Below are 13,654 nucleotides of genomic sequence, written 5' to 3'. Positions count from 1 at the left end.
CTTCTGAGAGCGATGCTTCTGCCTTTCTGAGTTGTGAATCTAAGATTTCACAGAAGCTTGAAATCAAAAAACAGAAATCACTGTCTCTGGACCTTTGGGTGACCCCCCCAGCCTGTCCTGGGCTCTGAAGGGGACGCCCTGTGAGTGAGACCTCCCTGGGGTAACCTGAGCCTCTTGGTGGCAGGACTCCCTGCAGGGGCCCACAGTGGGACTACCAGCCAGGGTGGCAGCCTTCCCTACCTCAAAAAAGTGCCCTGTTTTCCCGCATGAAAATGACTCAGTTCTAAATTGCTGATGTCTGGGAGTTCCTGTCATGGTACAATGGGGAAAAAATCCGACTAGAAACCACGAGATTGAGGGTTTGATCCCTGGCCTCGCTCAGTGGGTTAAGGATCTGGCGTTGCCGTGAGCGCTGGTGTAGGCTGAAGACACGGCTCGGATCTGATGTGGCTGTGGTATAGGCTGGCAGCTGTAGCTCTGATTCGATCCCTAGCCTGGGAACCTCCATATGCCTAAAAAGCAAAAAATAAAAATAAAAATAAATGAATTGTCAACATCTGAAATTAGAAAAGTACATGGCCCTTATTATCATAAAAGAGCTTAAACACAGTAGGGCCCTCTCAGTGGCCGAAGGGGTGGCCAAGGGCCCCACAGCTGCCTCTTGCAGTTGTAGCCCCCTGAAAACACTCAGGGGGCTGAGAAATTTGGTTTTCATTAGCAGGGCATATGAGCGGTTCTGTTGCTCTGAATGGACTTTTGAGTCGGCCTGGCGGTGGGATATTTCCAGGACCGGTGAGTTTTGTTTTGTTTTGTTTCATATAATATGGGCCAGGCCCTTCTAGCTTATAGCCCCCCCCAAAACTACATGGCAATTGGGCAACACCCCAACCTCTTGACTTCTAAAGTCAACAGCTGGGGCCGGCAGGAGAGGCACCCGAGACCATTTGGCTTTATTGACTCTGAGGTTTTATTAAAAATGTTATGTTTCCTTGAGGTCTGCGCCAGACCCAACAAGAAGACTGGCCAGTGAGGGGCTTGACGGGCCAAGGGGATTTTCATCACCTGGAAGAGAGCCCACCTTGACCAGCTTTCTCCAACCCCTGAGACCCCAGAAACGGCCTCCACTTTAAAATCCCTGCAGAAAACCCTATTCCCTCCCTCTGTCGATGTCAAGGGTAAAAACATGGGCCCAGTCTTTCACTCATTTGATGCATGTTGATAAAGCACCGACTGTAGTGTTGGGGGCTTGGATGCAGCTTGAATAAGTCAAAATCCTCAGCCCCTTGGAGCTTACGCCCCCTTAGAAGAGAAAGACTATAACCAAGCAAATAAATGCATTACATGACTTCAGAAAGGAATAAGGGCTATAAAAAAATAACATGCAGGGAGTTGCCTGGTGGCCTAGCGGTTAAGGATCTGGCATCGTCACTGCTGTGGCTCAGATTGCTGCTGGGATGTGGGTTCAGTCCCTGGCCAGGGAACTTCTACATGCCGTGGGCACAGCCAAAAATAAATTAATTAAAAAAGAAAAGAAAAGAAAATGGGAGAATATGATGGAGGAAGTTTGGGCATTGAAAGACAGCATTAGAAGAGGTGGCTCAGTGGTTGATGAATCCGACTGGGAACAATGAGGTTGCGGTTTTGATCCCAGCCCTTGCTCAGTGGGTTAAGGATCTGGTGTTGTCATGAGCTGTGGCGTAGGTCGCGGCCTCGGCTTGGATCCCGTGTTGCTGTGGCTCTGGTGTAGGCCAGCAGGGCTGTAGCTCTGATTAGACCCCTAGCCTGGGAACCTCCACATGCCACAAGAGCGGCCCAAGAAATTGAAAAAAGACAAAAACAAAAAAACAAAAAAAAAGAGGTGGTCAGACAAAACTATCTATGAAACTGAAACAGACTCCCAGACATAAAGAACAGACTGTGGGGAGTTCCCATTGTGGCTCATCGGAAACAAACCCTACTAGTATCCAGCAGGTTCAATCCCTGGTCCTACTCAGTGAGTTAAGGATCTGGCATTGCTGTGAGCAGTGGTGTCGGTCACAGATGCGGCTAGGATCCCTCGTTGCTGTAGCTGTGCTGTAGGCTGGAAGCTGTAGCTCTGATTCGACCCCTAGCCAGGAAACTTCCATATGCCACAGGTGTGGCCCTAAAAAAGAAAAAAAAAAGTAGACTGTGGTTGCCAAGGACTGGGGGATAGGGGAAAGACGGACTGGGATTTGGTGGTTAGTAGATGCAAACTATTATATATGATGGGTAAACAGCAAGGTCCTACTGATAGCACAGGGAACTATATCCTGAAATAAATCATAATGGAGATGTTATACAGAATGCATATATCTATATGAACCCCTGAATCACTTTGCTGTGCAGCAGAAATTAGCACAACATTAAATCAACTATACTTCAATAAAAAATGAAAAAAAGAGAAGGGGGTCAGGGGGGCGCCCTCTGAGGAAGTGCGTGCAGGCTGCCAGGAGCCCCGCCAGGTGCAGCTGACTCTCGCAGTATGGATGGTGTCTTCACTGGGGCAGGTCAGATGCGTCTGGAACCTGGCAGGCAGCTGCTGATCTGACAGACTCTCTTCGTGATGTCCGACAACAGAGAGGGGCTGAAGCAGTTTGCCTTCGAGTGGCAGGGGCCGCAGAACCCCTTCCAGCCCTGGCCAATCCCCATCACGATCCTCCCGCCAGGGGCTGTCTTAGCTCAGGTTCGCTAGAAGTTCCAGAGGTAGGGGTCTTTGTGGGGTGGGCTTTCCGAAGTGGAGTGACAGTAGTAGGAGAGAGCAGGGGAAGAAAGCTAATCCATGAGGCCTTTGGGTTGGAGACTGGCCTCCTTCTGCTCTCCTGGGGGGCGGGGTGCTTCTGAGCCTGAACTTCACCACGAAGCTGCCTCCCAGGCAGCCAGCCTTTTGTCCTTGGGGGCAGTCAGTCTGAGTCATGTAAGTGGAACCTTGTAGTTTTCATCGTTTCATCACTAACGGATTTCACGTAGCAAAATGTCCTCAAGGTTCATCCAGGTTGCAGCATATGCCAAAATTTTTTTTTTTTTTGGTCTTTTTAGAGCTGCACACGTGGCATATGGAGGTTCCCAGGCTAGGAGTCGAATCAGAGCTGTAGCCGCCGGCCTGTGCCACAGCCACAGCAACACCAGATCCTTAACCCACTGAGCGAGGCCAGGGATAGATCCGATGCTAGTTGGGTTCATTAACCACTGAGCCATGTTGGGAACTCCAAAATTGCCTTCATTTTTAAAATCGACTATTGTTGCTTTGTACGGCTGTACCCCAGTTTGCTTATCTATTCATCTGTCTGTCCATGGATGCTTGTGTTGCTTCTGTGTTTCAGGCTATTATGGATAATGCTGCTATAAACATAAGTGTAAGATATGTCTTCAGAATCCCACCTTTTACTCTTTTGAGTACATACTCAGAAGTGAAATGGAATTGCTGGATCCCATAGTAATTCTTGTTTGTTTGTTTTTGTTTTGTGCAAGCAAGACAGGCTTTTATTCAATGGCCAGAGAATAGCAAAGGGGAGCTCATGCTCTAAAGGCACCTTCTCTAGTAATTCTATTTTTAACTCTTTGAGAAGCCCGCATACTGTGGGAGGGGTTGTAATTTTTTAGCTGATTTACAATATTATATTAGTTTCATGTGTATAACAGTGATTCAAATTTTTTATAGATTAGACTCCATTTAAAGTTATTATAAAATATTGGCTATATTCCCTCTACTGTATAATATATTCTTGTAGCCGGCATATTTCACTAATCATAATCCCTTCCAGGTCCATTCATGTGGTTGTAAATGGCAAAATTTTGTTCTTTCTATGGCTGAATGATATTCCATTGCATATACATACCATGTCTTGTTTAATGTACTCATGTCTTGATGGACACCTATGTTGCTTCTATATCTTGGCTATTGTAAATAATGCTGCTATGAACACTGAAATGCACATATCTTTTTGAATTAGCGGGTTTTTTTTGGGGGGGGGCCACACCCACAGTATATGGAGGTTCCCAGGCTAGGGGTCGAATCGGAGCTACAGCTGCCAGCCTATACCACAGCCACAGCAACACGGGATCTAAGCCGTGTCTGCAACCTATACCACAGCTCATGGCAACACCAGATCCTTAATCCACTGAGCGAGGCCAGAGATCGAACCCGAAATCTCATGGTTCCCAGCCAGATTCATTTCCACTGCACCACAATAAGAACTCCTGAATTAGTGTTTTCATTTTCTCCAGATATACCCCCAAGAATGGAATTACCGGGTAATATGGTAGTTGTATTTTTAGTTTTTTAAGGAACCGTCATACTGTGGCTACACCAATTTACATTCCCACCAACAGTGTCCAAGGGTTCCCCTTTCTCCACATCCTCACCAGCATTTGTTATTTGTGGTCTCTTTGATTGTAGCCATTCTGACAGGTGTGAGGTGATATCTCATTGTGGTTTTGATTTGCATTTCCCTGATGATTACTGATATTGAGCATTTTTATGTTCCTGTTGGCTATTTGCATATCTTCTTTGGAAAAATGTCTGTTCAGATCTTCTGCCCATTTTTCAATTGGGTTTGGTTTTTTGATGTTAAGTTGTATGTACTGTTTATATATTTTGGATCTTAACCCCTTATCAGTCCTATCATTTGCAAGTATCTTCTTCCATTCAGTAGGCTGTATTTTCATTTTGTCAATGGTTTCCTTTACTCTCCAAATGTTTTTTGGTTTAGCTAGCTACCATTTATTTATTTTTGCTTTTGTTTCCTTTCCCTTAAGGGACAGAGCCACAAAAATATTGCTACAATTTATGTCATAGAGTGTTCTGTATATATTTTCTTCAAGGAGTTTTATGATTTCTAGTCTTACATTTAGGTCTTTAATCCATTTTGAGTTTATTTTTGTAGATGGTGCTAAAAGAATGTCCTAATTTCATTCTTTTTTCTATAACCATCCAGTTTTTCCAGCACCACTTATTGAAGAGCCTATTTTTCTCCATTGTTCATCCTTACCTCCTTTGTTATAGATTAGTTGACATAAGTATGTAGGTTTATTTCTGGGTTGTCTATCCTCTTCCATTGATCTATGTGTCTGTTTCTGCACCAGTACCATACTGTTTGGATTACTGTAGCTTTGTGGTATAGTCTGAAGTCAGGGAGGCTGATGCCTCCAGCTCTGTTCTTTCTCAGATTGTTTTGGCTGCCATACTGTTTTTCATGATGGCAGTTTTTACATTCCCACCAATAATGTACAAGGATTCCAGTGTCTTCACATCTTCATCAACATCAACTTCATCACATCAACATCACTTATGAGACAAAGAAAGAGATAACTCTGGGGAGGTTCAAGCTGCAATGCAAGCTGCCCTGTTATTTAAGCCATGTGATCAAGAACGTTCCACAGTGCTATATAAGGATACTGGGGAGAGTCTTTGGCAATCCCCAGTAGAAGGGAGTTAGTGCAGACACCTAGGGTCTTCTACAGCAGAGAACAGCTTTGGTTTGGTTTGGTTTTTAATAAATTTCTGGCTTTCTACTGAATCCTAATAGAGACTGAGTGCCTGACCATGAGGCACCAAGCAACTATAGCACCTGAGCTTCCATTGTGAGCTAGGTATTATCAAATCCACCAAGGCATAGCATGAGAAAGGCACAGCAGCAATTCACAATGGAGTGGAAATGATATATTTAGAATTGGGACTGAACAGGCCCAGAGGATCCAAGCAGATTCCACGAATAGGTTACCAAGCCCCATGTCACCCACGTCTATGGCATCTGTACCTAGCCCTCTACACACTCCCATGGTCTCATAGTCACAGTTCCCTAACGTCAACTGTCAGAGAGGTAAGCCAAGGACTCAGGCCTGGGTCATGGGTGGGCACACAGGACTACAAGTGGTAGATCTGGGCATCCCCTTCAAATGGAGGTGAAGGGCTATGTGTCAGCACTAACTCCTGGGCCAGTTGGTCAGCAGCCTGAAAAGGCAAGATCGGAAGCTCTCAGATGGCGTGGTTGGGAAAACCAGCTGAAGCAGGATGTTTGGGAGATGCCTCAGTGCTGCCAAAGGGAGACTTCAGCTATGAAACAACCACTGGCCACAAATCACTGAATCATGGGACCCTGTGAGGCAAGTCCCTCCGTGGCTCCCCCGGGCTGGGTTCTTGCACCAATCCTGGCCACAGCAGGCTCAAGATATGGATACCTGTCTCGGGTTGGGCTGCCCAGAGTAGACATTGAGAAGAGGATTCGTGTGAAAGCAGTTTCTTAAGGAAGTGCTCCCAGGGACAAACCACAGACAGAGTTGGAGGAAACTGCACATTGAAAGTGAACTAGTCGGCTTGACCTTGACCTGTGGGGGGACTCTGGGGTGTCAGCTCCACCTCAGAGCTTATTACCAACTGGAGGCAAGTGAGCCAGACTTTCATACTCCTGCATGAGGGCCAGCCAGTCATTACCACGCCAAGGCCACCCAGGGAAGACAAATGCCCAGGCACTTCTGTATGTGGGAGGGCCGGGGGGCGGTGGGGCAAAGCACCTCTAGTAGCTCAAGGGGAGATCTCTGAAGAGAGCCGTGGGTGCAGGCTATTAGAAGCAAAGGTGCACAGAAGGGACTCACAGAAACAGAATGTCAGCTACAGCCTCCGTCCCCATGGCAGATTCCCAGAAGCTATCGCTCCTTGTTTTGTGCTTTGGATTGCATAGTGTCCCTTCCAGTATTCTTGTCCTTCCTGGAACCTCAGAATGAGACCTTATTTGGAAATAGGATCACTGCAGATGTCATTAGTTAAGGTGATGTCGTAAGATCATCATGAGTGGTGTGGGCTTTTAGTCCAATACGACTGATGGGGGGGAAGGGGAGTTCCCTGGTGGTGCAGTGGGTTAAGGACCCGGCATCATTGCAGCAGCTGAGGTTGCTGCCCTGGCACAGGTTTGATCCCTCGCCCAGGAAACTCTGCATGCCACAGGCACAGCCAAAAATAAAATACATAAAATAAGAGGACAAAAGACACTACGACAGAGACACAGGGAGAAGGTCCGGCAAAGAACAAGGCAGAAATTGGAGCGACGCATCTGCAAGTCAAGGGATACTGACGAGAATAGCCAGAGGCCACCGAAGCTAGGAGAGATGCCTAGAACAGATCCTCCCCGAGAGCCTCTAGGTACCAACTCTCCCCACATCTTGATTTCAAACTTCTAGTTTTCAGATCTGTGAGAAAATACATTTCTGTTGTTTTGTTGTTTTAAGCTGCCCCGTTTGTGGCCTTTTGTTACAGCTGCACCAGCAGACGAATACACCTGGACCCATGTGGGTGATGAGCAGGAGAGCCAGCACACGGAAGTACTTGGCTTGGACCAGGAGGCCAGCAAGCCTGCACTGGCATCGTCTGGCCAGAGAGACTTGGATAAAGGCTTATTTCCAAAAGCAAGAGGAGAAGAAGAAAAACCACACACTTCCATCACCTTCCAGGACGTGAGGAGAGGCCACCCACCCCACAGGAACCTGGGTCAGGGTCGTGGACAGAAGCACCATTAGTCCCGGCTGGAAAGCACTGCCAAATTCTCTTAAGATTGTTTTTGGAACCACACTTGACCAGGTGGGAGAGGTGCTTGGCCTGGCCAGTGGACCAAGGCTCACTTAGGGGGTGAGGAGGAAGCAGATGGGCGCCAGGTGGGCAAGCTTCTGGAGACCACTTGTCTGTGAACACAGGCCTAGGAAGAGTAGAGGAGAAGCCCAGCTGGGATCTTGCCAGGTTGTCCCTCTCAGTGAAAGATCAGCAGCCATATTGCCCCAGTCCTGGCATCTCTTACTAAAAGAGCATCCCCCAGGCCAGAGGAAATCTTCAAGGAGCAAAAATCCACTGGAAACAACATCTCCCAAACTTCACTTGCTCAAGAGCTACCTCCCCACTTCTTGCCATATCTAGCACATAGCAGCTACATTAGGATTCTGCTTAACATTTTTCCTTAAAATATTGCCTCTTTCTACAAATGGTCCTGGAACAATTGGCTATCCATAAGTAAAAAAAAATGTGGACCCCTACCTCACATCATATCCAAAACCCAACTCCAAATGGATCAAAGACCTAAAGGTAAGCACTGAAGTTTATAGGAGTTAAATCTTCAGGACGTTGAATTTAGCAATGACTTCTTAGATGCAGGACATCAAAGCACAAGCAACAAAAGAAAAAATAGATAAATTAGACTTCATCAAAATAAAATATGTGGAGTTCCCGTCGTGGCGCAGTGGTTAACGAATCCGACTAGGAACCATGAGGTTGCGGGTTCGGTCCATGCCCTTGCTCAGTGGGTTAACGATCCGGCATTGCCGTGAGCTGTGGTGTAGTTTGCAGGCGCGGCTCGGATCCCGCGTTGCTGTGGCTCTGGCGTAGGCCAGTGGCTACAGCTCCGATTCAACCCCTAGCCTGGGAACCTCCATATGCCGTGGGAGCAGCCCAAGAAATAGCAACAACAACAACAAAAAAAAGACAAAAGACAAAAAAAATAATAATAAAATATGTGGTACATCAAAAGACACTACCATTGGAGTAAAAAGGCAACCCATAGAATGACAGTAAATATTGGCAAATCACTATCTGATAAGGGAGTAATAGCCAGAATATATAAAGAACTCCTAAAACTCAACAACAGAAAGACAGACAAGCAACTTCAGAAAAGGACAAAGGGGAGTTCCTGTCATGGCTCAGAATCTGACTGGTATTCATGAGAATGCAGGTTTGATCCCTGGCCTTGCTCAGTAGGTTAAGGATCCAGCATTGCCATGAGCTGTGGTATAGGTTGCAGATGTGGCTCGGATCCCCCATTGCTGTGGCTGTGGCATAGGCCAGTGGCTACAGCTCTGATTCAACCCCTAGCCTGGGAAACTCCATATGCCATGGATGCGACCATAAAAGAAAAAAAAAGAAAAAAAGAAATGGACAAAGGACTATAAAAGACATCCTTCGAGGAGTTCCTCTTCCTCTTCTGCTCTTTCTCTCTGTCTCTATCTTTCTCTTTCCCTTTCCACCACCCCCGCATACCCATCTTCTCCCTCTTCTCTCTTTAAGTAAAAAATTGCCTCACTTAAAAGAAAAAAAAAAAAGGAGTTCCTGCCGTAGCACTGTGGGTTAATGATGTGGCTTGTCTCTGTAGAGGCACCGGTTCAATCTCCAGCCTGGCACAATGGGTTAAATGATCCCATGATGCCACAGCTACAGCATAGGTCACAGCTGTGGCTCACATTTGATCCCTGGCCCGGGAACTTCCATATACTGCAGGTGTGGTCAGAAAGAAAGAAAACAAGACATCCTTCAAAGCGGACATCTAGGTGGCCAAAAAGCAAATGAAAGATGCTCAACATCACTAACCTTAGAGAAAAGCAAATCAAAACCACGATGAAATACCACTTGACCTCCACTGGAATGGCTGTGAAGTTTAAAAAAAGGAAAGAAAATGGCAAATGCTGACAAGGATATGAAGAGACTGAAACTCTCATACATTGCTGGTGAGAATGTAGAGTGGGGCACCCACTTTGGAAAAACAGAGTGGCATTTCCTCAAAAAGTTATACACGGGGTTATCATCTGATCCAGCAATTCCACTCCTAGATGTATACCCCAAAGAACTGAACATAGGTATTCGAACAAGCACTCATACATGAATATTCATAGCAGCATTATTCACATTAGCCAAACGGTGGAAACAACCCAAATGTCCATCAGTGGGTGAAAGGGTAAGCAAAATGTGGTATATCTATGCAACAAGCTATCTTTCAGCTATAAAAAGAAATAAAGAACTGATACAGGCTACAGCTTGGATGAACCCTGAAAACATCACGCCAAGTCAAACAAGTCAGACACAAACAATTACATATGATATGAGTCCTTTATATGAAATACCCAGAATGGTTAAATCCATGGGGGCAGAAAGCAGATGAGGGGTTGCCAGGGCTCAGGGAAGGGGGGAATGAGGCATGACTACTTAGTGGGTAGAGGGTCCCCTTGTGGGGTGACGAAATGTTTTGGAACTAGATAGAGGTGAGAGTTGTACAACAGTGTCCATGAACTAAATTCCACTGCGTTGTATGTTTAGCATACAATGAAATTAACAAAAAAAAAAAAACCAAAACGATCCAAACATCCCTTGGTGGATAGAAGGATAAACCAAATGTATTGTATCGACACGACGGAGTATAATTTGGCCATAAAAAGGAATGAAGCATGACGTAGAAGAAGCTTGAAAACATGCTAAATGAAACAAAAGCGCACATATCATACGATTCCATTCATATGAAATGTCCAGAATAGACAAATTCATAGAAACAGAATAGATTGCTAGTTGCCAAGGGCTAGGGGGAGTGACTGCTAAAAGGTACATCATTCTTGGGGGGGAGGGCAACGAAAATATTCCGGAATTAGTAGTGATGGCTGCATGACTGTGAGACTATACTAAAAACCATGACTTGTACAGTCTGTAAAGGGGTTAATTATATGATATATGAATCGTATGTTTTTTTATTTTTGAAAAACTTGTTTTTGAGTTTGGAAGAACTGTGGACCTTCCAGAATGACTTAGGCTTTTACTTTTCATGATAACATCCCCTACCTCACAGAACCAATGAGGAGACTAATGAGCTAATGTCATGATTCTCAAATTTTAGGTTTCAGCAGAATCTCCTGGAGAGGTTGTTAGAATACATACTGCTGGCCACATTCCCATGGTTGCAGATTTAGCAGGACCCCAAGAATGTGCATTTCTAACAAGCTCCCAAGTGATGCTGATGCTGCTGATCCCTGGACCACTCTTTGAGAAGCACTGAATTAATTCACATTAAGTGCTCTGAGTCTGGCCTCTGAGCAAGGACTCTATCAAGTAAGTACCAGGTTTTCAGAACCAGGGTTATTATCTTGGTTTTCCAGGTAAGGAAACAAACCCAGGGAAGGCAGTAACCAGCTAGAGTCACGAGGACTGGAGGTGGCAGGGCTGGGACTTGAACCCATAGAATCTTTTATTTTTTTAGGGCTGTACCCGTGCCATATGGAAGTTCCCAGGCTAGGGATCAAATCAGAGCTGCAGCTGCCAGCCTACATCACAGCCACGGCAACATGGGATCCCAGCTTTATCTGCAACCCACACACAGCTATAGCAACTCCAGATCTGAGCCGTGTCTGCAATCTACACCGCAGCTCATGGCAATGCCAGGTCCTTTAACCCACAGAGTGAGGCCAGGGATCAAACCCACATCCTCATGGATACTAGTCGGATTCTTAACCCACTGACCCACAATGAGAACTCCAAGCCCAGACATTCTGGTCCAGGTTCAAGGCTCTTCACCAGCCAGGAGCAAGCACACTTCCCTCTGAATTTCCCACAGTTCCTGAAGCACATGCTAGGTTCATTCCTGACCCCAACACTCCAACTTGCTCACTCCATTTCCAGCAAAATCACTTCAATCTCCTTGCTATTCTGAGATTGTCTCTAAACCCATTGCTCTGGATCCACCTCACCCTGCATGCCGCTTCCTGCCACCCCAGCCTCCAGCCCCAGAGCAGAGCAGGTCTCAGCCTGGTCCTCCCTGCCACACCCTGCCCCACCTGCCAGAGACCCAAGGCCTTGGCCCCAGCAGGCAGGATTGGGGTAGAGCAGAAGGAAAGAGTGGTCCTGAGGTCCCCAAAGGGGTCCCATAACGATGCTCTCAATCAGCCCCTCAGAGCCCGTGTGAAGGCACTTTGCATGCTATCCTAAGATGCTCCTGTCAATTTCACAGACGAGTGACTTTCTCAAGGGCAGGGAGTCAGGCAGGCTGCAGAATGACGTCTCTCCAGCCCCACCTGTCATGTGCTCATCCATTCAAACATTTCCTGGGCACTTGCTCCATGTCAGGGGTGTGCTGGGCTTTGAGGGCACATGAAGCTACAGAAGGTCACAGCCAGGTTGGGAACACAACACTGACCCTGAAGCAGTCATCACAGGGCGGTGTCCGAGGTGAGACCCCCATAAAGACGGCCTTGAACCGTCCCCTGAGGGCACAAACCCTGCCCTCATCTGCACCCAAAACAGACTGTCCAGAAGCAGCCTGGTGTCAGAGCCACAGTTTCCTTCTCTTTCCAGGTCAGGGCCACCTGGCTGGCCCTGGAGACGTGGGCAGACACCACCTGTCTAGAGACAGGATGACCAATGAGACTGCTGGCCACGAGGAAGTGGAGGCACATCTGCTTTATGCGGCTTCATCGTCAAGAGAAACTGCTTCTCAAAGGAAACGGCTTCAGCAAAGGAAGAGGTTCAAAAGAATAATAATACACTGTATCTTGGCAATTCTGAGAGGCACCATTTTCCACATTTTAATAGCTCTAAAATCGGGCTGTGTCTCCCAATATCTGCTGGCCAGGAGCCCTCTGGATGGAGTTGCCGGTGCCTGGCCAAGCCAAGCATCACTCTGGTATGGGTTTCTGTGGCTTGGAAGAAAACCCTGGAGACAATAGAGGAGTATTCTTTTAACTCTAGGAAGCAACCCATTGTGGGTACAGGGTGGGGAAGGCAGTGAAAAGGACACGCTCAGCTGCATTCTTCACGTGGGAGTCAAATGTGGGAAGAGCCCCCAAAGGCAAAGCCAGTGCAAGGGCTCTCAGTCATCTGGGGATTCTTGTAAGAAATGCTGCAGCTTCAGCGAAGTTCCTTGGGGGAGGTTAGGGAGAGCACAGAGGGGCCTGCTAGCATCCTGGAAATCTCTCTCCCAATCCTGATGGTGGTTACAATCAGTGAGGTGCTGGTAAACCAATCTCTGGGAGTTCCCTCTGTGGCTCAGTGTGTTAAGAACCTGATGTAGCATCCACGAGGATGCAGGTTTGATCCCTGGCCTTGCTCAGTGGGTTAAGGATACAGAGCTGCCACAAGCTATGGTGTAGGTCACAGATGCATCTCAGATCTGGTGTGGCCGTGGCTATGGTGTGGACCTAAGCTTCAGTTCCGATTCAACCCTTGGCCCGGGAATTTCCAAATGCCGCAGGTGCTGCCGTAGAAAGGACAAAGCAACAACAACAATCTCTGAGGACGGGGGAGGGGGGAAGCCCCAAATTGTAACATTTGCCCATTTCCATGGTGTAAATATTCCCACTGGGGCTGATTTTAAGTGACTAACAGTTTAAAAACCAGTTTGCAAAATACCTAGGTATATAACAACAGCCCACCACTGATCACAGACGTGAACATATTATCCTTTGTGCAGTTTATTATATGTAAGCTTTAGTTCAATAAAATGTTTAAAAACAGGAGAATGAGGCCTGTGTCGCCCAAGCTGGCCCACACGGAGGACAGTGTGCGTGAAAAAGCACGGGCCTTGGGTGTGTGGAGTCAGAGTCCGTTTTAAATGTGAAGAAGTTTATTTTCATGTAAATATATTTGGTTTCATTTCACATACATTTATTTTCATATAAATTTCCTTTCATGAATGCACAAGAGTGATATCTATGCATGATATAGACATATATGCTTGTATATCTGTATGATATGCATCTAAGTCTGAGCTCTTTTACTTAGTAGGAAATTTTGAAATTCTAAGTGATAAATGACTACATCTTAGTTAAACGGATGGCATTTTTATCTCCTAGGGTATAGCAAGTCGTGGTGTATCTATGTTCAATGATGCTGTGGGTCTATTGAAAT

This window comes from Phacochoerus africanus, chromosome 8 (assembly GCF_016906955.1).
Source record: "Phacochoerus africanus isolate WHEZ1 chromosome 8, ROS_Pafr_v1, whole genome shotgun sequence".
Classification (NCBI taxonomy): domain Eukaryota; kingdom Metazoa; phylum Chordata; class Mammalia; order Artiodactyla; family Suidae; genus Phacochoerus; species Phacochoerus africanus.
The sequence above is the reverse complement of the archived record's forward strand: the minus strand, read 5'-3'. Positions refer to the sequence as shown.